This window comes from Lotus japonicus, chromosome 2 (assembly GCF_012489685.1).
Source record: "Lotus japonicus ecotype B-129 chromosome 2, LjGifu_v1.2".
Lineage (NCBI taxonomy): Eukaryota > Viridiplantae > Streptophyta > Magnoliopsida > Fabales > Fabaceae > Lotus > Lotus japonicus.
The window spans coordinates 25812848-25834730 of NC_080042.1; the positions used below are offsets into that span (position 1 = coordinate 25812848).

General features: G+C 41.6%; 1 protein-coding gene and 1 long non-coding RNA gene across 2 annotated transcripts in view; both read left to right on the forward strand.

The window, feature by feature from the left end:
• Positions 1-21883, forward strand: part of LOC130736275 (uncharacterized) — a 103452-nt gene that overhangs the window by 51925 nt on the left and 29644 nt on the right. The gene's annotated exons all lie outside the window — the stretch shown is intronic.
• LOC130737839 (uncharacterized) lies at positions 89-8058 on the forward strand. Its single transcript, XR_009018973.1, has 2 exons — positions 89-297; positions 7653-8058. It is a non-coding gene; the product is annotated as an uncharacterized LOC130737839 (long non-coding RNA).

Sequence of the window (21883 nt, forward strand, 5' to 3'; positions counted from 1 at the left end):
TGATATTGATATTGATATTGATATTGATTGATATTGATTATTTAATTTAATTGCACAATAATTCCTATCAATTCAGTTAATAGCTTAGTAATCCTTTTATTTTAAATATATCCCCATTCACCATAATTCACGTTCTTCTCTTTGGTTTCAGAAAAAAGAAATCTTTCTTCCTTTCCTTTCGCCGGCGGCAACAACGACCTGGCGTGGTGCGGTGGTGGATCTCCGGCAGCCTAGCCCGCTTCTCCAACCAGCATGCTGATTTCGTTTTCCTCTTCTCCTTATGTCCTTGTTGATTTGGTTTGTTTTTCTTGAATTCAGTTGTTTACAAGTTCAATTTTCCATACTGTTTTTACATTTGGAGCTCTTGATTGTGTTCATCTGAGTCTAGTTTCTTTTCTGCAATTGTGGTGTTGCATTTCTACATTTGTACAAACTGATTTTTATGATGCCCTTAAGCTGTTCGATGAAATGCTTCATTGAAGTGTCTTCGTTCAATTACTTTGTAATAAGATTGGTGTCAATCCAGGCTCTGAGTTTGGAGTGGCATGTGATGAAGCAAACTAGTATGGTTGTTTTTTTTTTAGCTAAGCCAAACTTGTAAACTGTTGCAGATAAGAGAAGGAAGAAGATGATTTAATTTATCACTCACTCATGCTTACAACTTATCAGAGAAAAGAATTTTACATTAGATGTATTTCATTGATTGTGATTGAAACTACGATGCATATATACTGTCTTTTTATATATAGGAATGGAAAAGTAATATAATAATCAAACAATAGCATATAAGGTTTTGAAGAATTAAGGAAGTATTGGCTGTATTGCAGTTCATGCTCAGAACCCACATGATAGTATCTATATTAGAACTTTCAAGTTGTATTAGTCAGCACCTCCAAATGTGAAAAGGTCCAAACGGTGGAGAAGAAATTATTAATTGATTTTTCTATCAGTCATGTCTTCTGGCTGTTTGCTTTTGCTAAGTGTGTTCTGCCTATTTGATGCGTGTCTTGAATTGGTGTTGGCCTTATTTCTGCGTTTTTATGTTTCTGTTTTGAGTACCATGTTTTGTTATTCCTTTGTGCTTTCTTAGTGGGTTATGTTTTTTTAATTCTAGGTACACTTGGGTAGGTAGTTATCAGCCATAAAGTATGAGACATCTACTTAACTATTATCGCTATAAGCACTTCACGTGTTAAAAAAGAACCAAACTGAATTGCCAGTTTCAGCTTACAAAAGGGACCATCTTATTTGATTCATTTCAGGCCACTTCTCTTCTTCTTCTTCTTCTTCTTCTTCTTCTTCTTCTTCTTCCCCGCAACACCCCTTTGAAAATTGGAACTCTTTATCTCTCACTCCTTCTATTCCTCATTGGAGTGTTCTAGGGTCAAAAGCTTCTCAACAACATGTCACTCTCTCTAGAGCTTCATTTATGTGGTCTGGTTATGCCTTCAATTTTTATTGTTTTGGTTGTCTGGTCTGGTTGCTCTGTTTTTTGAAATTTCATGTTTTAAGTAGTTCAGATTGTCCCCAATTTTTTTATCTTTAGTGACTGTTATGTGGATGTATGAATATGTGAATGTCTTTTTAATCACTTTGGGATCATAGCATGTTGCATGTTTATCTTCCTGACTCTAACTAAGTTCACATTGCTTGTTAAAATATTAAGACTATTTATTTGCTTGGAGCCTGTTTTTCATTATAACCTTGTTGTGCTGGGATTATGCTAGTAGTGCTATACTAGGACTTGACATTGACAATTTGTATAAATAGGTGTAGGTGATTTGTATTATGAAACTCATCTATCATTCTATCATCTGATAAGATCAAATATAACTCGAAGGTCTTTTGTCTTTTCCTCATTTTCCATATAATCCCTGTGTAAGAAGATGAAAGTTCGTGAGAGATTGTTAGGAATCGATTTCCTAACAATGGTCTCAAACACAGAATAGAGGTAAATGAACTGAAACTGAAATGATTGCTTATTGAATTATACTTGGTAAATTACAGAGAAGGGGAATGGTTCCCTAAATCTGACAAGAGCTCAGCTCCTAATAGGAAGCTTATTGCTTCCTATCCATTTCCTTACACAGCTATGAAAATAAGATACCCCTCGACCCTCCTCTAACTACCTTCTTATAGTAAAGTCCTATTACAATCATTGGCTCTCTCTCTCTTCCTGAAAGTTAGGGAATTAGTTATCCACCTGGAGATTCCCTTTTCCCCTTCTAGAATAAACCTTCCACTCTTTGGGCCCTACGCCATCTTGCACCAAAGGCCCTGCACGACTAGCTGCTCTAACAATACTCCCTCCTGAAGACACAACCTTGTCCTCAAGGTTGAAAGTAGGAAACTCACTGCGAATGGTTACCAAGTCTTCCCAAGTTGCCTCTTCTGGTGTTTTGCCCTGCCAGTGAACCAACACTTGAGGGATTGTCTCGCCTAACCTGTGGATATCTCTTTGAGCAAGGACAGCCATCGGTTGAGTGGAAGGAATCTCTTCCCCATCCAATTGTTCAGGTAATTCAGAGTCTTCAGCAAAGGTACCCACTGCCCTCTTCAACACAGAGATGTGGAACACAGGATGAATGCGTGCTCCTTCTGGAAGCTTCAAGCGGTAGGCCACTGCCCCAATCCGCGCGATGATTGGATAGGGACCAAAATAGCGAGCTGACAACTTTGCGTGCACCCGGTTCGCTACTGATGATTGGCGGTGAGCTCGAAGCTTCACAAAGACCCACTCTCCGACTTCGAACTCCTGATGCCTCCGCCTTGAGTTTGCCTGTGCACGCATGCGAGCCTGCGCTACCAACAAATGTTGCTTCAACTGTCGCAGGGCCTCATCCCTGTCTTGTAAGTCCCTTTCCACAGATTCCACGCGAGTTTCCCCGATTACCCATTGTGTCAAAACTGGAGGTTTCCTCCCATACACTGCTTCGAAAGGAGTTTGCTGCGTGGCGGAGTGAAATGATGTGTTGAACCAGTACTCTGCCCAGTGGAGCCACATAGTCCAAGTTCTGGGTTGGTCAACGGCGAAACAACGCAAATATGTTTCGAGGCACCGGTTTACAACCTCCGTTTGCCCATCGGATTCGGGATGGTATGCGGAGCTCATTTTCAATTTAGTACCTTGCAACGGAAATAACTCCCTCCAAAAATGGCTGCAAAACAGAGGGTCTCTATCACTGATGATGGAAGCGGGAATGCCATGAAGTCGCACAATTTCCCGGGCAAAATGTTCAGCTACACTTCGCGCCGTATATGGGTGCTTCAGAGGAATGAAGTGTGCGTACTTAGTCAAACGATCCACCACTACGAAGATCGCTTCAAATCCTTTAGACTTAGGCAACCCAGTAATGAAGTCAAGTGACACATCTTCCCACACTCGCTCCGGTATTGGTAATGGTTGAAGGAGACCCGCCGGAGACGAAGCCAAGTACTTCTGGCGCTGACAGACCTCACAAGCCCTCACAAAATCCTGGATTGATCGAGTCATACCTTGCCAATATAAATTTGCAGCAATGCGTCTATATGTCCTCAAAAAACCCGAATGTCCTCCTTGAGGTGTGGTGTGAAATTCTTGCATCAGCCGTGGAATCAAGGAAGAGGTACTTGAAATCACCACCCTACCTTGATAGAGCAAGGTATTTTGCACCAAACTGTACCCGGGGTGAGCTTGTGGATTGTGGGTCAATTCATCTTTGATCTTTGTTAATTTGGGGTCCCTGCTGATTTCTTCTTGGATGACTCCTTGCTCTTCCCACCTAGGATAGGATAACAGCTGCCCAAATTCCCGTCTCAGCGAGGCGTGAAAGAGCATCTGCTCCTAGATTTGTTCGTCCCGGCTTATATTCAATTTCAAAATTGTATCCTAAGAGTTTTGCAGCCCAATTCTGTTGGTCTCCGGTCACAATCTTTTGGTGCAAGAATTCCTTGAGGCTCTTCTGATCGGTGGAAACTACAAACTTGCGCCCAGGGAGATAGGGTCTCCAGTGCTGAATTGCCAGTGCCACTGCCATAAGCTCCTTCTCGTAAGCAGATTTAGCAAGATTCCTTGGTCCCAATGCTTTACTGAAGTAAGCTATTGGGTGGTTCCCTTGAAGCAGTATTGCGCCAATACCCACCCCTGAAGCATCACACTCTACTCGAAATTCCTGGGTAAAATCCGGAAGCACCAACACAGGAGCAGTAACAAGCTTTTCTTTGAGTTCCTCAAAAGCTTTCTGAGCTGTTTCTCCCCATACAAATGCCTCCTTCTTTGTAAGCTCTGTTAGTGGTTTAGCAATTTTTCCATAGTCCTTAATGAACTTCCGGTAGTAACCTGTAAGGCCCAAAAATCCCCGCACCCCCTTTACGTTTCTAGGAACCGGCCAAGATTTCACACTAGCCACCTTATTGGGATCCACCGCCACCCCTTGCTCTGAGATTAAGTGTCCCAAATACTCCACTGATCTGGCTGCGAACTGACACTTCTTTTTATTAGCCGTCAAACAGTGCGCTTCCAATAATCCTAAGACTCTTTCCAAATGCAAAACATGAGCTTCCCAGGTCTGACTATAAACCAAAATATCATCAAAAAACACAAGTACCCCCTTCCTCAACATAGGCCTAAATACCTCATTCATGAGACTTTGAAAAGTAGACGGGGCATTCATCAGTCCAAACGGCATTACCATATATTCGTAGTGACCTTCGTGGGTGCGAAACGCAGTCTTGTGGATGTCTTCCTTCTTGACCAAAACCTGATGGTATCCCGATTTCAGATCCAGTTTTGAGAAAAAAACTGATCCATGAAGTTCATCCAACAACTCCTCAATCACCGGAATTGGAAACTTGTCAGGCACCGTGACCTTATTGAGTGCCCTGTAATCCACACACATCCGCCAAGACTGATCCTTCTTCTTAACCAGGATCACCGGGCTTGAATACGCACTGGTGCTCTGTCGGATGATTCCTGCCTCAAGCATGTCCCTCACTTGCCTCTCAATTTCATTTTTTTGACTGTGCGGGTAGCGATACGGCCTCACGTTCACAGGCCCTTGCCCTTCCTGAATTGTGATACAATGCTCTCTCCCTCTGCTCGGGGGAAGCCCTCGTTTTTCCTGAAAAACCACATCAAACCTCTGTAATAGCAAGTTCAGCTCCTCCAACTGAATCGGGGTTATATTCCCTGTTTCCAATGGGGTCGTGGTCTTAGATACCCCACAAACACGTTGCCCTGCCCCTTTTTCTCCAGTTGAGAGAATACTCTGTAATGCTACCAATATGTCCCCTTCTGAACGCATTCCCTGAAGAGTAATCCATTCCTTATTGCTCCAAAAACTCATTACTTGGGATTGCCAATTGACAATGGTGTCACCCAAGGTCCTCAACCATTCGATTCCCAACACTATGTCAGGACCTCCCAAATCGAAGAGCTGCGGGGAACACTCTACCTGGTAGCTACCAATACAGAGCTGTAAATCTGCACAACGTCCCTGGGATTGTGATTTAAATCCATCTCCCATCTTCACTGTCATTCTTGGGGTGTCCACGATCCTCCAACCCATGCGTCTGACCAAGTGACAATCCACAAAGTTGTGGGTCGCTCCACTATCTACGAGCACCACCACCGGTACTCCATCGATGGTACCTCGAAGCTTCATGGTCCGCGGAATCTCCCCTGATTTCCCTCCAAGCTCACCCAAACTCATCAGGCTGAGCTCTCCCTCTTGTTCCTCATCCTCTTCATTGACTTCCATAGCCAAGATTTTACTATCCTCGAATTCGTCGCTTTCCTCTTCGAGAATGAGTAGCCTTAGATGCTTATCGGGGCAGACATGGTTCGGATGGTAGGATCCGCCACATTTAAAACATAAGCCTTTTTGGCGTCTCTCCATTAGTTGTGGGTAGGTGAGGTGATTGAACCCTCGATCCCTTGGCCCATTTCGACGTCCCTCATTTTTTGTTTGGTCTCCACGTGGGCTGCTGCTGTTATTGATATTGGGCCTGTTTGGTGTTTGGCCCGATTCTTTATTTCCCCGGACCCATACCCAGTCCGTTCCATCACCTTTCCCGTTTGATTGGGACCCGGGTCTTGGACCGCTGCCTCCGAATCGGTTGACCCTTGTCTGACCCGAACCCATTTCACCCTTTACCTCTTTCTCCACCGCGCGTGTCACCACCAGCAAACGAGCACGAGTGACTCCTCCTATGGCGATCAAGCTGCGTACCTTTCCCCGGATTCCTTCTTTCAGTCCGTGCAAAAAGTATCCCTGGTACTGCTTCTCCGGAAGCTTGGGAATTTGGGCGGTGAGATACTCAAAATCAGCGATGTACTCCTCGACAGATCCCCGCTGACGGAGCTCCGACAACTGCTCGTAAACGTCGCCATCCCCGTTACCACCGTAGCGCTCGAGTAGCGCCTCGCGAAGGCGATCCCAGGTCAGTTCTTCTTCGGACTCGAGCAGCGAATTGAAGAAATGGATCGTGCCTCCCTCCATGCTGAGCTGTGCCAAGCTCACCTTGACCTCGGGTGAGGTTTCCTAGACGCGAAAATAGATCTCCGCGCGTGAGATCCATCCAGCTGGATCTCTGCCTTCGAACATGGGTAGTTCAACTTTCTTCACCGCTTGCCTGAACTCCGTCAGGGCATCGCTGTGGGAAGAGTGTTGACGTGAGTTTTCCCCCTTTTCACCGTTTGACGCCGGCGTTTTGTTTCCGACTCCCTCCTCGCGTCGTTCCACGCCATTCTCGTCGTCAGCTGCGACGGTCTTTCCCATCGCTTTGTCCACCATTGTCACCAACAGCGTAGGAAGGTCCTTCATCGCGGTGGTTACTGCTGCCAGCGACGTGCGCATCGCCGCGATCTCCTCCTCCAGTGCATCGATCTTCGATTCCATTCTGGTTACTGCAAGCTTGGTCTTCTTTGGTGGCATTCACCGCCGTGGAAGAAGGTATCCGGTAGGTCGGACCAAATTGTTAGGAATCGATTTCCTAACAATGGTCTCAAACACAGAATAGAGGTAAATGAACTGAAACTGAAATGATTGCTTATTGAATTATACTTGGTAAATTACAGAGAAGGGAATGGTTCCCTAAATCTGACAAGAGCTCAGCTCCTAATAGGAAGCTTATTGCTTCCTATCCATTTCCTTACACAGCTATGAAAATAAGATACCCCTCGACCCTCCTCTAACTACCTTCTTATAGTAAAGTCCTATTACAATCATTGGCTCTCTCTCTCTTCCTGAAAGTTAGGGAATTAGTTATCCACCTGGAGATTCCCTTTTCCCCTTCTAGAATAAACCTTCCACTCTTTGGGCCCTACGCCATCTTGCACCAAAGGCCCTGCACGACTAGCTGCTCTAACAGAGATTGAGAGGATTTGAGAGAAACTAAATGTAACTTATGATTCTGAATGAATTAATTACAACCACAGCTAGTACGTGTATTGGTGGAGCTGGCTATGGGTTAACTTACCTTGACTCCGTTTATAACAACCTAACTGATATACAACTGCTGTAACTTCCTACTAATAGTTGTGATTGGTTCCATGGATAAAATGAAAAGACATAAAAATAAACAATCTGTTCTATTTTCAAGACAAAACTAAAAATACTAGTTTGTTTATCGCTTGCATACCCTTGACATATTTAGGATTGGTAATATTGCAGTGGGACTAGACTGGATTGCGGATCACTATGGGGTTCCTGCTGTTGAAGAATGGAGAATGCAAATGTACAATGTCGTGTCTAAGAACAAGCTCGTGCTGTGGGACCAGTGTGAGGTTCTTGCTATTGAAGAATGGAGAAAGCAAATGTGCAATGTCGTGTCTAAGAACAAGCTCATGCAACCTAATCTATTTTTTCTTCTCTTTGTATATGGGTTATAGCACCCCTTATGGTATCTTATATACATGTTTTTAGCCTTCAAAAAAAAACTTGACCCTTCCTTGAAAACAAGTGTAGATTTTATTTGTGTGTCATATCTTGTATTGTGGCCTTTGTGCACAATGTACTTCATCTTTCTATCAAGTCTCAAATTATATTCAATGAATAAAGCTTATGCACCTTTGATTAATATCTATTGTTGGAGCTCTTTTGATGTGTACCTTTTTTTACAAAATGGGAAACAAAATGAAATAGGTTGTGAAAATTAGAAAATAAAAGGTCATGAAGGGAGGTTCAGATTAAATAACCTTATGTAAAGACTGAAAATTTAGAAGAAAAAAAAGGATGCAAGTCCTTGCATAGAAATATGAAAATGAAAAAGAATTACTAAATGTATTTTGAAGCTGTGAAGCATGCAAAGGCAAATTGAAAAACATTTATCTTAAATGAAACTGCACAGTAGTCATGCTTTGTTTTTTAATCTTAGCCACCTACAAACCTTGTTTCTCACATTATAGAGATACTTCAATTATAGGATTTAGTATAGAAAAGCATGTGTGGTCGTAAAACGAGAAGAATCATATTATACACAAGAACATTATTGCTCTTATTTCAATGGGAGCATGAGAACAAAGTATCTAGCTTTGAAAAAAAAAACATGGCCTTTGGTGAAATACAATTAAAATCTTGCTAGAACCACAGAAGGCAAGTTAGGCAAGTTCAATAATTCTCTCTAATGCTTGTACAATTGCAATGACACTCAATTTCATTGAAAATCCCGTTGCATTGATAATCCCCTTGCTACTGAATTTCATCCGGAATGTGGGTTTGAGAAGGATCAAGTTCAAGATTTCCAGGAGGTGGATCCCTTAGGGGAGCCTGACTTGGCTGTCCCTGGTGACCATAAGGAGTACTACTTCTTGGACTACAATCTAGTTGATCCTGACTTCTCTGTCCTAGATACCTAAAACGTCTTCTTTGAGACCCTGGTTGAACCTGATTGTGTTGTCCACTAAAAAATGTGCCCTCTGGAAAAATTCACTGGTAATCATGGTCTGTACTATGTCCCGGAGTATCGCGTGGCTCTGCCAGACTTTGCTGTTCCATGGATGCGCTGCATCTACACGGAGCACCTAGGTGAGCCTTACTTGGCTGTTCACTATTAAGTTTATTCTATGATGCAAGAGAACCATCATGCTGAAAAAAAACAACCATGAAAACAAGTTAGCAGTGTCATAAAGCAGTAATAACAAAGCTTAAAAGTAGTTTAAAAAAAAGAAACCAAAGCCCACAGGCATTGTGACAAAACTAATCTCCAGGGCAGTGTCACATCAAGGAGATCCTCTGAACAATTGCCGACTCGAGATTTGAATTTTGGCCCTCTCCCTAGACTATGGCTCCCATTGTTAATAATTTAATATTTATTTAATGGCATTAAACATACAGAACCACTCAAAACAGTTATTATAGACATATATAACATAAGATATCAAAACAATATGGAAATTCAGACTAAAAAGCGCTCCTTGTGGTCACTCCTCACTTAAAAAAATGGAAGCAAAGAAGAGACGACTTACAACCAAAGGTGGAGTGCCCCCATTTTTTACGATTGTAAGTTTTCTTTGAAATGAGTTTCCCAGCATCTACCGAAACAAAGGAATTATCAAAAGTCAGAATTTTAAGACTATTTAAAGTCACTACCTTCCATGACAACATATATTGGAGCTACACAAGATACCTTTTGTAGAAGAAAATCACCCCCAAACATCGCTTCAGATTAATGCATGGCAGCAGAATAAGTTGTATATCTCTGTTGCCTGCAAACATCACTTCAGATTAATTCATGGCAGCAGAATAAGTCCAACTACTTGCATTTCATAAGCAAAGAATAAGACACAGCGGCAGAATATTTCTGTTTTTCCTATATTATCAGTTTGATCAAATAAGCTTGTTTTCCTATCTTATTGAGTCACTGATAACTCACACTGAATGGATTGCATCATTAAGCTTGTTTACGTGAGGGGAAACTCTAACACATTATAAATGAAATATTGATCAATGGCAGAACTTCTCTAACATGCCTTTATACCATGTGATCTATTAAACATAACTCACAACAATATTCCAAAAACATGCTTATCAATAGATCAGTGGGTGTACACACCTTTAAGTTTCCTGCAAGTTGATCAATCAGGCATGGAAAGAAACCGTCAGAAACAAGTCAGCCATTTGTCTTCAAGAAGAAAGAAAATGTCATAAATCTACCAGACTAACTAGAAAATAGTACTTACCTCCTGTGTAGTTGCAAGAAAATAGATGAGGATCATTTTCAGCACCCCTCGCAATCTTTTGACTGGGATATTCAGTTTTTCCTCCTAACAGAAACTTTCATCACTCCGTTAGAATTAACTGAACCTGCTCAGCTCCAATATCCAAAAACAGATACATTATACTAGACAACTTCTCATTGAAGGAGGTACCATAGTCTCCCTCTAATCTATATAATATACTAAATGAAGGTTTTTTTCTAGAAGGTTTTGCCACGTGTCACCCTCATATCATCCCAATAAATATATACAAATTTTATTTTTCAATATTAAATCTGCATGTTTTTCAATATTAAATCTGCATAAACAAAATAAAGATTTTGTTAAAAACAAATAATCTGCATGTTTTTCAATATTAAATCTGCATAAACAAAATAAAGATTTTTCAATATTAAATCTGCATTAAAAAAATAAATAAAGATTTTTTTTACAAATCCATTCAATATATTAAATCTGCATTGAAAAAACAAATATTTTTTCTTAACTTTGAATACATAACAAATATTAAATCTGAAAATATTTGTACATATTAAAACAAATATTAAAGAAAAAAATATTAAATCTACAAAATTATATACGAACCCAAAAAAATATACAAATTTTGTTTTTCAAATACATAATTTTGTTTTTCTTGACTTTGAAATACATATTTGTTTTAAGAAAAACAAATCCGTGAAAAAAGAAAAGCATATATAAAAAAACATATATTGAGTCAACTATCAACTATTAAATTTGATTTCTTTTTCTTTATTGTGTGATTAATATTATATTGGTTTTCAAGTGCGTATAATGAGCAAATGAATATTTGTATATCAAATAAATATATTTTTTCAATTTTCATGATCACTATTTTTTTAATTTTTTAATTTTTGAAATTTTTAATAAAAATATTCATAATTATTCAGATTAAAGATGAAATATTAGATTTTTTTTACAACATTATTTTTTTTCTTTCTAAAATACATTTGATTTCTTTTTCTTTATTGTGTGATTAATATTATATTGGTTTTCAAGTGCGTATAATGAAAAAATGAATATTTTCATATCAAATAAATATTTTTTTTCAATCATGTATATTTATATTTACTCTCTTTTTATCTTTAAAAATATGTTTATTTATCAAGTTTTGTTTCTTGAACCTCTTCTATGTCGTCGGTTTCAAAGGCTCACTCAATTTCATCTCTATCTTCTCATGGTGAGATATATTGTAAGAGTAAGTTGATTGTAAGACCCAAGTTTTTAAGCTTATGCTAAGTGAATAAACTTCTTATTCACGATTAGGGTTGATGTATTGTGAAAGGGAAACCTGAACTAGAGTTTACCAAATGAAATAAATGTATGAAGGAGAAAGTTCAGGAAAAGTCTGAGGATTGTATCGAAGTCGATAAAAGTTATAGCACGATCGTTACACGCGTAAACCTAGGTCAGAAACCCTAGTATATAGCTAGTTTTCACTTATAGGCACGATGGAAGTTAATTCCAAAAATCTTCAGAGGAATGTTAGAACTTCTCTTTTTCCATATATCACAATCGTTTCGAGGCGAAACTATAGGATCTACGAACGTCCGATTCCAATCATCGGAAGTTTGCCGAAACCAAAGCCCTGGTATTTCAAAACCCTAGAATCACCCGACAATGAAGACTTTTTCTATTCGGAACATCAAATGAAGATTCTACACGCGTACACCCATTTCTCTTGATGATTTCAATCTTTCTTCAGAAGGAAGTTTTCTATTCCGACATCCGATGCAAAAAGCAACTTATCGGGTAAAATAGTTTTACACCGACTTTGCATTAGTTACCTAAAATACAAGGAGACCTCATTTTAGTTTTGGAATTCTTTCGCCAAAACATATCTTAGAATTCACGGAGAATGAAGCCGGAAAAATCAGATTCGCGAAACTTTCATTTTACCGCGTTTTGCCAACCTCTATATATTGCAAGAAAGGAGAAAAAATGGCAAATATCTTACCCATTTTCTCTCCAAACCCGCGAGCTCCATAGAAGGAAGAGGAAGAAGAGTTTTTGTTCAATCCTTGCTTGATCGTCGATTAATCAGTTGCTACTTCAAGGTTTCGAGGTATAGTCGCTAATCCTTACCTCTGATCGCTTTTTCCATAGCTTTTCTGTAGACTTTTCTGAGCTGATAGTTTTGAGGTTTTTGCAAAACTATCCTGAATATTTCATTTTTGATTCTAAACATCTTCCTTAAATGCCCAAGATCACTTCTGTCGGATTAGTTTTTCCGTTATGTCGCCGAAATTCCGCCGGAATCAATTTATGCCTCAAATACCCATTTTTGGAGTAAAGCTTCAACCTTTGGGCTGAAAACTATCGCCTTAGCTTAGTGCTAGTAGGATTAGTTGTCATAAACGCCGTTGGTGACGTCCCTGTCAAATTTGCTTTTTGGGATTTCAGTTTTGAAATTCTTAGTTAAAAATCATGACCAAAATACCCCTGCGACAGTTTTTGATCCGATAATTTTTCCGAGTTTAGAATACCCTTAGTTAAGGCTAATGATAGCATAGGAACCAAGTTTGATCGAAGAAAAATCGAGTCCCACAATTACCAAAAGTGGCCGAGCCCTTTAGGGGGGGGAGGAGGAAAATTTCCTTTTCCGAAAACTTGTCCTTTCGCGCTAGATTATCGTACCTCGGAGTATATACTACTTCGTGTAACCTTAGTAAGTATTGATAGCTTAGTTTCCGATAGATTCTGATAGTATTCTGTGGTTTTACTTTAAAGGTGCTTTTGAGGAATTTCCTGAGGAGCAACGCTTTGCTTGTGAGGAAGAGTTCGAAGATCACTCTGGAGAACCTTCAGGTGAGGGCTTCTCACTGAATCTCTAGTTAATGCTTAGGGTCGATGCTTTCGACATTGTTTACTGTTTATGCACTTGTTTGTGTTTGATTGGAAAAATGTTTCTGAGGCTACGGCTGACAATGTAGATGATTCATCTACTGAATGTTTTTGAGAGTGAATTACATGCTATGTGCTATGTGGGTAATTTAGGATGTGTGATGCATGCTTTATATGCTAAGTGCTACGTGGTTATTGCATAATATGTTGATATATGACATGTTGGTTGATTGTGCTGAGTTAATTATGCTTTTGCAATGAAATCTGAGATTCTGAGTAGTGAGAATAGCGGGCAGGTCATGCCGATTTTATTTTGAGAGTTTTGAGAAAGTTTGATAGGACGAATGAGATTCGGGCCTTGTTATGGTGTTTCATGGATCGAGACATTCTCTGGAGTGATTTGGGGATTAGGAGATCCCGAGAACTTATAGGATTTGCGATAAGACTAAAAGGATATTATTTTGTAAAGAAAACTCATAAGACATTAAACAACCTCTAAATCTTCAATTAATGATAATAAACTCGAAAGGAAGCTTGGGATGCAAATCTTAGTTTTGGAAAAAAAAACGAGAAGTGTCGTCGGATCCAAGTGTTGAGGAAGTTGAGAAGTATTGAGTATGTTGATGCTCTTGTGCTGTTGGAGCAGCTGTGTTGTTGGACTATCCGGGGGATAAGTCCGGGAAATTGATAGTTTCCGAGTATGTTGATACTCTTGCTCGTTGAGCAGTTTTGACCATCGGATTGAGATGAGTCGGATGATTTGGAGATCATCATGAGTTATGTGTTGTTGTGAAGAAGTGTCTTTTGTCGCAGAATCGACTGTTACCTTAGGGTAAGCTTTTAGAGACTTTAATTTAGCTAGAACACGTGGCGACGTGTCGAGTGAGATTCGGAGACGTTGTTTGACTAATCATCCTGCATTCATGCAACATTAATGAGGTATTAACACATGACGTACTATGGACCTCGTCGGTTTCCAAAATGGTCATAAGACCCGGAATGCCGTGTAAGAGCGTTTGTAGACGACTCTTGTAGCAGACCGAAATGGCAGACCTACGAGTTTACTGCTGATCTGACTACCGTTGTTGTTGGAGTAAGAGGCACGCGGGCCGAAATGGTCCCACCGTGGCTGGTGTTAGGGCTGATCAGTTTGATGTCCATCCCTTTCCGGAATGCATGTGGTTAATTGGGTTAACCGTCATTAGCATATCATGCAACATGCATACTGACTTAGTTGTTGAGTGTGGTTGATAATTGTTAATCTTATCTGATGCATGCTATTTGTTATTGTTGTTGTTTATGTTCACTATGGAGTATGCAACCCTAGGATGTTATCCCTAGTTATAAGCCTAAGTGGCTATCTCTTTGTATCTATTGGTGGTATTAATTACATAATTCTTTGGAGTTGACCCTCGCGTCTTCTGTGTGTGTTTTGGCGGACAACGCCTTTTGTCAGATGTCCATTGCGGACTGGTTCACAATGGTCCACCCTTCGGGGGGGATTAGGTACGAGATGATTGACCAGGACGACCCCGGTTCGTGGGTGGTTGACCCCGCTAGCCATCGAGCGACGTACTCGGGGCGGATCATGGAGGATAGGGTAGATAGGGGAGGACTCTTGGTAGAGGGAGTGTTGAGGAGGTGCTCCGTCAGTTTCAACTTGCCGCCCGGCGTGCATTGCGGACCAGGAGCAGGAGGACCACCACCACCACCGTTATCTTCAGATGAGGAGGACCCCTCAGAGGAGGAGCCGTTGGGAGTGACTTCATCAGAGTCTAGCTCACCTGCCGTTGCGACCATTGATGATCAGGGTTCGGGCCCTAGGCCCGTGAGTCCAGCACCGGAGCGCATTGCGGTTGCGAGGGGAGGACGGGTAGTGCATATAGACTTAGTCATTCTGGAGTCTGATTCAGACGACGATCATGCTGGCACATAGTTTTTAGTGCTGGCGTGAGCTCCTCGAGATAGGATTAGTGTAGGAGTAGAGTCTTAGCTCTGACAGTCATTGCTTCATTTGTTTTCTTTGGGGACAGGGTAGTTTCCCGCCTATAGCTTTTTGTGTGGTTTCCTTACGGGAATCACAGAGAGTTGGTTGGACTTAGGAGGTCTTATTTTCAGGCCATTGGGTCAGCTTATTCTCAGTTTTGAGGGATGGTGTTGCGGACACTTCACCTTTATATTTGGTTTGTACATATTGCCTACGGGCGTTACATCTTTCTCTTTTCCGTCACTGGAGGTTACTCGTGACGAGGTTGCTACTTACAGCGGGGGCTGTTATATATATTGTATATTAGTTTTATTGCTTTTCGCATTTGGATTTTATTTAATTCAGTCTTGTCTTTATTATTATCGGAAAAAAAAAATATTCACGTTTTTCCGCATTAGTTTATCTTTTGGTTACTAAAGTGACGCCACCGAAATCGGGGTGTTACATTGTGGTATCAGAGCACGGTCGAGTCTTTCGGGAGTTGTTGGGGAATAGGTCTTCTGTGCTAGGTTGTGTGACTCTGCAAAGAGTGAAAATTGATTGTCTGCAAGCGATTTTTCGCTTAGAATTGATTGAAGTTATTACTTAATCATATTGTATAGTGATGCTAGATGCTATCTTATGATGAGTACTGACTGTTTGCTTCCTTTAACAGAACATGGTGAATACCAATCAGTTAGCTGAGATGATGGCCACTATGGCCCAAGCCGTGACCGCACAAGCGAATGACAATGCTATGAGGCGTGCTGCTGAAGAAGCACGTGAACAGCATCAACGCCAGAGGGAAGTAACTCTGGACCAAAACAAAGGCCTCAATGATTTCAGGAGGCAAAACCCACCAAAGTTCTCTGGTGGTACTGACCCAGACGCAGCGGATCTCTGGATCCAGGAAATCGAGAAGATTTTCGGCGTTCTGCAGACTGTTGAGGGTGCCAAAGTGGGCATGGCGACTTATCTACTGCTCGGTGATGCTGAGTACTGGTGGAAGGGCACCAGGGGGATCATGGAAGCTAACCATGAAGAGATCAACTGGAACTCTTTCCGGACCGCATTCTTGGAAAAGTATTTTCCAACAAGTGCCCGGGATGAGAGGGAGGCGCAGTTTCTGACACTCCGTCAGGGAGGTATGTCTGTACCGGAATTTGCTTCGAAGCTGGAGTCCTTGGCGAAGCATTTCCAATTCTTTAATGATCACGTGGATGAGCGCTACATGTGCAAGCGCTTTGTTAACGGACTGAGGCCGGATATTGAGGACTCAGTGAGGCCACTGGGAATCATGCGATTCCAATCTTTGGTTGAGAAGGCCACGGAGGTGGAACTGATGAAGAACCGGAGGCTAAACCGGGCTGGAACTGGAGGGCCGATGAGGTCGGGCTCTCAGAATGTTCAGAACAGAGGGAGGTTTCAAAACAGGAGGCCGTATTAGCGTCCTGCTGGTAGAGGGTTTGCCTTGGGATCTTACAGACCCATGGTGGGTGCTGCTGGTGGTTCTGGAGGTCAGACTCAGAACAGGGAGCTGACTTGCTTCAAGTGTGGGAAGCCGGGGCACTTTGCTCGCGCTTGTCCCGACACGAGACCCCAATGCTTCAACTGTAACAAATTGGGGCATACTGCTGCACAGTGCAGGGCACCTAAGGCGGAACCAACCGTCAACACTGCTCGAGGAAAGCGTCCTGCTGCAAAGGCGAGAGTCTACACCATGGATGGTGAAGATGCTGAGGGGGTCGATGGACTGATTAGAGGCGACTGCGAGATTGACGGTAATCTCCTATCCGTACTTTTTGATTCGGGTGCAACGCATTCATTTATCTCTAGAGAATGTGCGATCAGATTAAGACTTCCTATTACTGCTTTAAGCTTCGATCTTATAGTTACTACTCCTGCCAAGACTCTACTTGCTAATACTGCATGTATGTACTGTCCGATAACCTACAACAATAGAGTCTACCAAGCTAACCTGGTATGCCTAACTCTTAAGAACCTAGATATTATCCTAGGAATGGATTGGTTGTCCCGTTATCATTGTCTTTTGGACTGCAACCGAAAGAGAGTGGTATTTCCTGATTCGGATCTTTCCAAGTATTTATCTGCCAATCACATTAGCGTCTCTTTGAACGAGGGATCTCAAGAATATACCGTTCTGCTGAGTTTGGAGAGTAAAGGGAATCCGGAAGTTGATAGTATTCCAGTGGTGAAGGAATTCATGGATGTTTTTCCTGGCGATGTACCTGGTTTGCCGCCTGTACGCGACATTGAGTTTACTATAGACATCGTACCGGGAACAGGGCCGATTTCGATTGCACCGTATCGTATGGCACCTGCGGAGCTAGTGGAATTGAAGTCCCAACTAGAAGATCTTTTGTCGAAGGGATTTATTCGACCAAGTGTTTCACCTTGGGGAGCGCCAGTTTTATTGGTGAAGAAGAAGGACGGGAGATCGAGACTATGTGTCGACTACCGGCAATTGAACAAAGTAACCGTCAAGAATAGGTATCCGTTACCTAGAATTGATGATTTGATGGATCAACTGCGAGGAGCCGCAATATTCTCGAAGATCGACCTGAAGTCGGGTTATCATCAAATCAGAGTCAAGACCGAGGATATCCAGAAGACTGCATTCAGAACCCGTTATGGACACTATGAGTACTTAGTGATGTCATTTGGGGTGACAAATGCACCGGCAATATTCATGGCTTACATGAATATGACTTTCCATACATTCTTGGATCGATTCGTCGTGGTGTTTATAGACGATATTCTGATCTACTCAAAGAATGCTGAGGACCATGAGGGGCACCTGCGTCAAGTTTTACAAGTGCTGAGGGAGAAGGAGTTGTATGCCAATCCTTCTAAGTGCGAATTTTGGCTCGAAGAGGTAAAATTCTTAGGCCATGTGATCTCTAAGGAGGGGATAGTTGTGGACCCAGCAAAGGTAGAGACCGTATTGTCATGGGAACGGCCAAAGACAGTGACGGAGATCAGGAGTTTCGTTGGTTTGGCGGGATATTACCGCCGTTTCATCGAGAATTTCGCGAAGATTGTTGGACCGTTGACTCAACTCACGAGAAGGACCAACCTTTTGCATGGACTGAAGCGTGCAAAACTAGTTTTCAGACGATGAAGGAACGGTTGACGACGTCACTTGTACTCGTCTTACCGCAACCAGAGGAGCCTTATGAGGTGTACTGTGATGCTTCGCATAAAGGTTTGGGATGTGTGCTGATGCAACATCGGAAGGTGGTTGCTTATGCTTCAAGACAACTGAAGGTGCATGAGAAGAATTATCAAACTCATGACTTGGAACTAGCTGCCATCGTATTTGCGCTGAAGATTTGGAGACATCACTTATATGGATGCAATTTCACCATATTCAGTGATCATAAGAGCTTGAAGTATTTATTTGAGCAGAAGGAGCTAAACATGAGACAGCGTCGGTGGATGGAATTTCTTAAGGATTACGAGTTCACCCTGCAATATCATCCTGGAAAGGCGAACGTTGTTGCTGATGCCTTGAGCAGGAAGATGCATATCTCGTCGATGATGGTGAAAGAGCTGCAACTGCTGGAACAATTCCGAGATTTGAGCTTAGATGTGAGATTGTCCGAGGGAGAACTGAAGTTCGGAATGATCAGAATTACCAATGGATTGATGGAAGAAATCCGAGACCAACAGTTACAAGATGAGTTTCTGCTCGGGAAAAGGAATTTGGTAAGTCAAGGTAAAGACCCGGAATTCAAGGTAGGAAGTGACCATATCCTACGATGTAAGGATAGGGTTTGCGTACCTAACAACCCTGACTTGAGAAGATTGATTATGGATGAGGGTCACAAGAGCAAGTTAAGCATTCATCCTGGAATGAAAAAGATGTACCAAGACTTGAAGGTGAATTTTTGGTGGCCAGGAATGAAAAGACAAGTGGCTGAGTATGTAGCTGCATGTTTGACATGTCAGAAGGCAAAGATGGAGCATCAGAAGTCTTCAGGTATGCTACAAAGCTTGGATGTACCAGAGTGGAAATGGGATAGCATATCGATGGATTTCGTCGTGGCTTTGCCGAGAACTCAGAAAGGATATGATTCTATTTGGGTAATAGTGGATCGATTGACTAAGTCGGCTCATTTCATACCTGTGAGGACTACGTACAACGTGGAGAAACTATCAGAGATTTATATAGCTGAGATTGTACGACTCCATGGAGTACCGACCAGTATTGTTTCCGATCGAGACCCAAAGTTTACATCACATTTTTGGGGAGCTCTACAAGAGGCTTTGGGAACGAGGCTGAGACTAAGTTCTGCTTATCATCCGCAGACTGATGGACAGACTGAGAGAACAATCCAATCATTGGAGGATTTACTACGAGCTTGCGTGTTAGACAACAAGGGCAGTTGGGATACCTTATTGCCATTGATTGAGTTCACATACAATAACAGTTTTCATACCAGCATAGGTATGGCACCGTATGAGGCTTTGTATGGCCGCAAGTGTAAAACACCTTTGTGTTGGTACCAAAACGGAGAAAATCTGTTAGTAGGACCGGAACTTCTGCAACAGACGACTGAGAAGATCAAGCAGATCAGAGAAAAGATGAAGACTTCTCAGAGTAGACAGAAGAGTTATGCCGATCAAAGGCGCAGAACTCTGGAATTCGAAGAAGGAGACCATGTGTTTCTGAGAGTTACTCAGACGACGGGAGTTGGTCGAGCAATCAAGTCAAAGAAGCTTACACCCAAGTTTATTGGACCTTATCAGATCACTCGGCGAATTGGACCAGTCGCTTATCAGATTGCACTACCTCCATTTCTATCGAACATTCATGATGTATTCCACGTGTCACAACTGAGGAAATATATTGCGGATCGGACACATGTTATCGAGCTGGATGACATTGAGCTGAAGGATGATCTGTCTTTCGAGACACCGCGAATTAGCATTGGTGGCACCAGGATAAAGCAGCTGAGAGGAAAAGAGATCGAGTTAGTAAAAGTCATTTGGAATAAAGACACCGGTGATGCGACATGGGAGCTGAAGGAGAAGATCGAAGAACAGTATCCAGAACTTTTTACTGACCCTTAAGTTTCGAGGTCGAAACTTTCTTTTTGGAGGGTAGTAATGTAAGACCCAAGTTTTTAAGCTTATGCTAAGTGAATAAACTTCTTATTCACGATTAGGGTTGATGTATTGTGAAAGGGAAACCTGAACTAGAGTTTACCAAATGAAATAAATGTATGAAGGAGAAAGTTCAGGAAAAGTCTGAGGATTGTATCGAAGTCGATAAAAGTTATAGCACGATCGTTACACGCGTAAACCTAGGTCAGAAACCCTAGTATATAGCTAGTTTTCACTTATAGGCACGATGGAAGTTAATTCCAAAAATCTTCAGAGGAATGTTAGAACTTCTCTTTTTCCATATATCACAATCGTTTCGAGGCGAAACTATAGGATCTACGAACGTCCGATTCCAATCATCGGAAGTTTGCCGAAACCAAAGCCCTGGTATTTCAAAACCCTAGAATCACCCGACAATGAAGACTTTTTCTATTCGGAACATCAAATGAAGATTCTACACGCGTACACCCATTTCTCTTGATGATTTCAATCTTTCTTCAAAAGGAAGTTTTCTATTCCGACATCCGATGCAAAAAGCAACTTATCGGGTAAAATAGTTTTACACCGACTTTGCATTAGTTACCTAAAATACAAGGAGACCTCATTTTAGTTTTGGAATTCTTTCGCCAAAACATATCTTAGAATTCACGGAGAATGAAGCCGGAAAAATCAGATTCGCGAAACTTTCATTTTACCGCGTTTTGCCAACCTCTATATATTGCAAGAAAGGAGAAAAAATGGCAAATATCTTACCCATTTTCTCTCCAAACCCGCGAGCTCCATAGAAGGAAGAGGAAGAAGAGTTTTTGTTCAATCCTTGCTTGATCGTCGATTAATCAGTTGCTACTTCAAGGTTTCGAGGTATAGTCGCTAATCCTTACCTCTGATCGCTTTTTCCATAGCTTTTCTGTAGACTTTTCTGAGCTGATAGTTTTGAGGTTTTTGCAAAACTATCCTGAATATTTCATTTTTGATTCTAAACATCTTCCTTAAATGCCCAAGATCACTTCTGTCGGATTAGTTTTTCCGTTATGTCGCCGAAATTCCGCCGGAATCAATTTATGCCTCAAATACCCATTTTTGGAGTAAAGCTTCAACCTTTGGGCTGAAAACTATCGCCTTAGCTTAGTGCTAGTAGGATTAGTTGTCATAAACGCCGTTGGTGACGTCCCTGTCAAATTTGCTTTTTGGGATTTCAGTTTTGAAATTCTTAGTTAAAAATCATGACCAAAATACCCCTGCGACAGTTTTTGATCCGATAATTTTTCCGAGTTTAGAATACCCTTAGTTAAGGCTAATGATAGCATAGGAACCAAGTTTGATCGAAGAAAAATCGAGTCCCACAATTACCAAAAGTGGCCGAGCCCTTTAGGGGGGGGAGGAGGAAAATTTCCTTTTCCGAAAACTTGTCCTTTCGCGCTAGATTATCGTACCTCGGAGTATATACTACTTCGTGTAACCTTAGTAAGTATTGATAGCTTAGTTTCCGATAGATTCTGATAGTATTCTGTGGTTTTACTTTAAAGGTGCTTTTGAGGAATTTCCTGAGGAGCAACGCTTTGCTTGTGAGGAAGAGTTCGAAGATCACTCTGGAGAACCTTCAGGTGAGGGCTTCTCACTGAATCTCTAGTTAATGCTTAGGGTCGATGCTTTCGACATTGTTTACTGTTTATGCACTTGTTTGTGTTTGATTGGAAAAATGTTTTCTGAGGCTACGGCTGACAATGTAGATG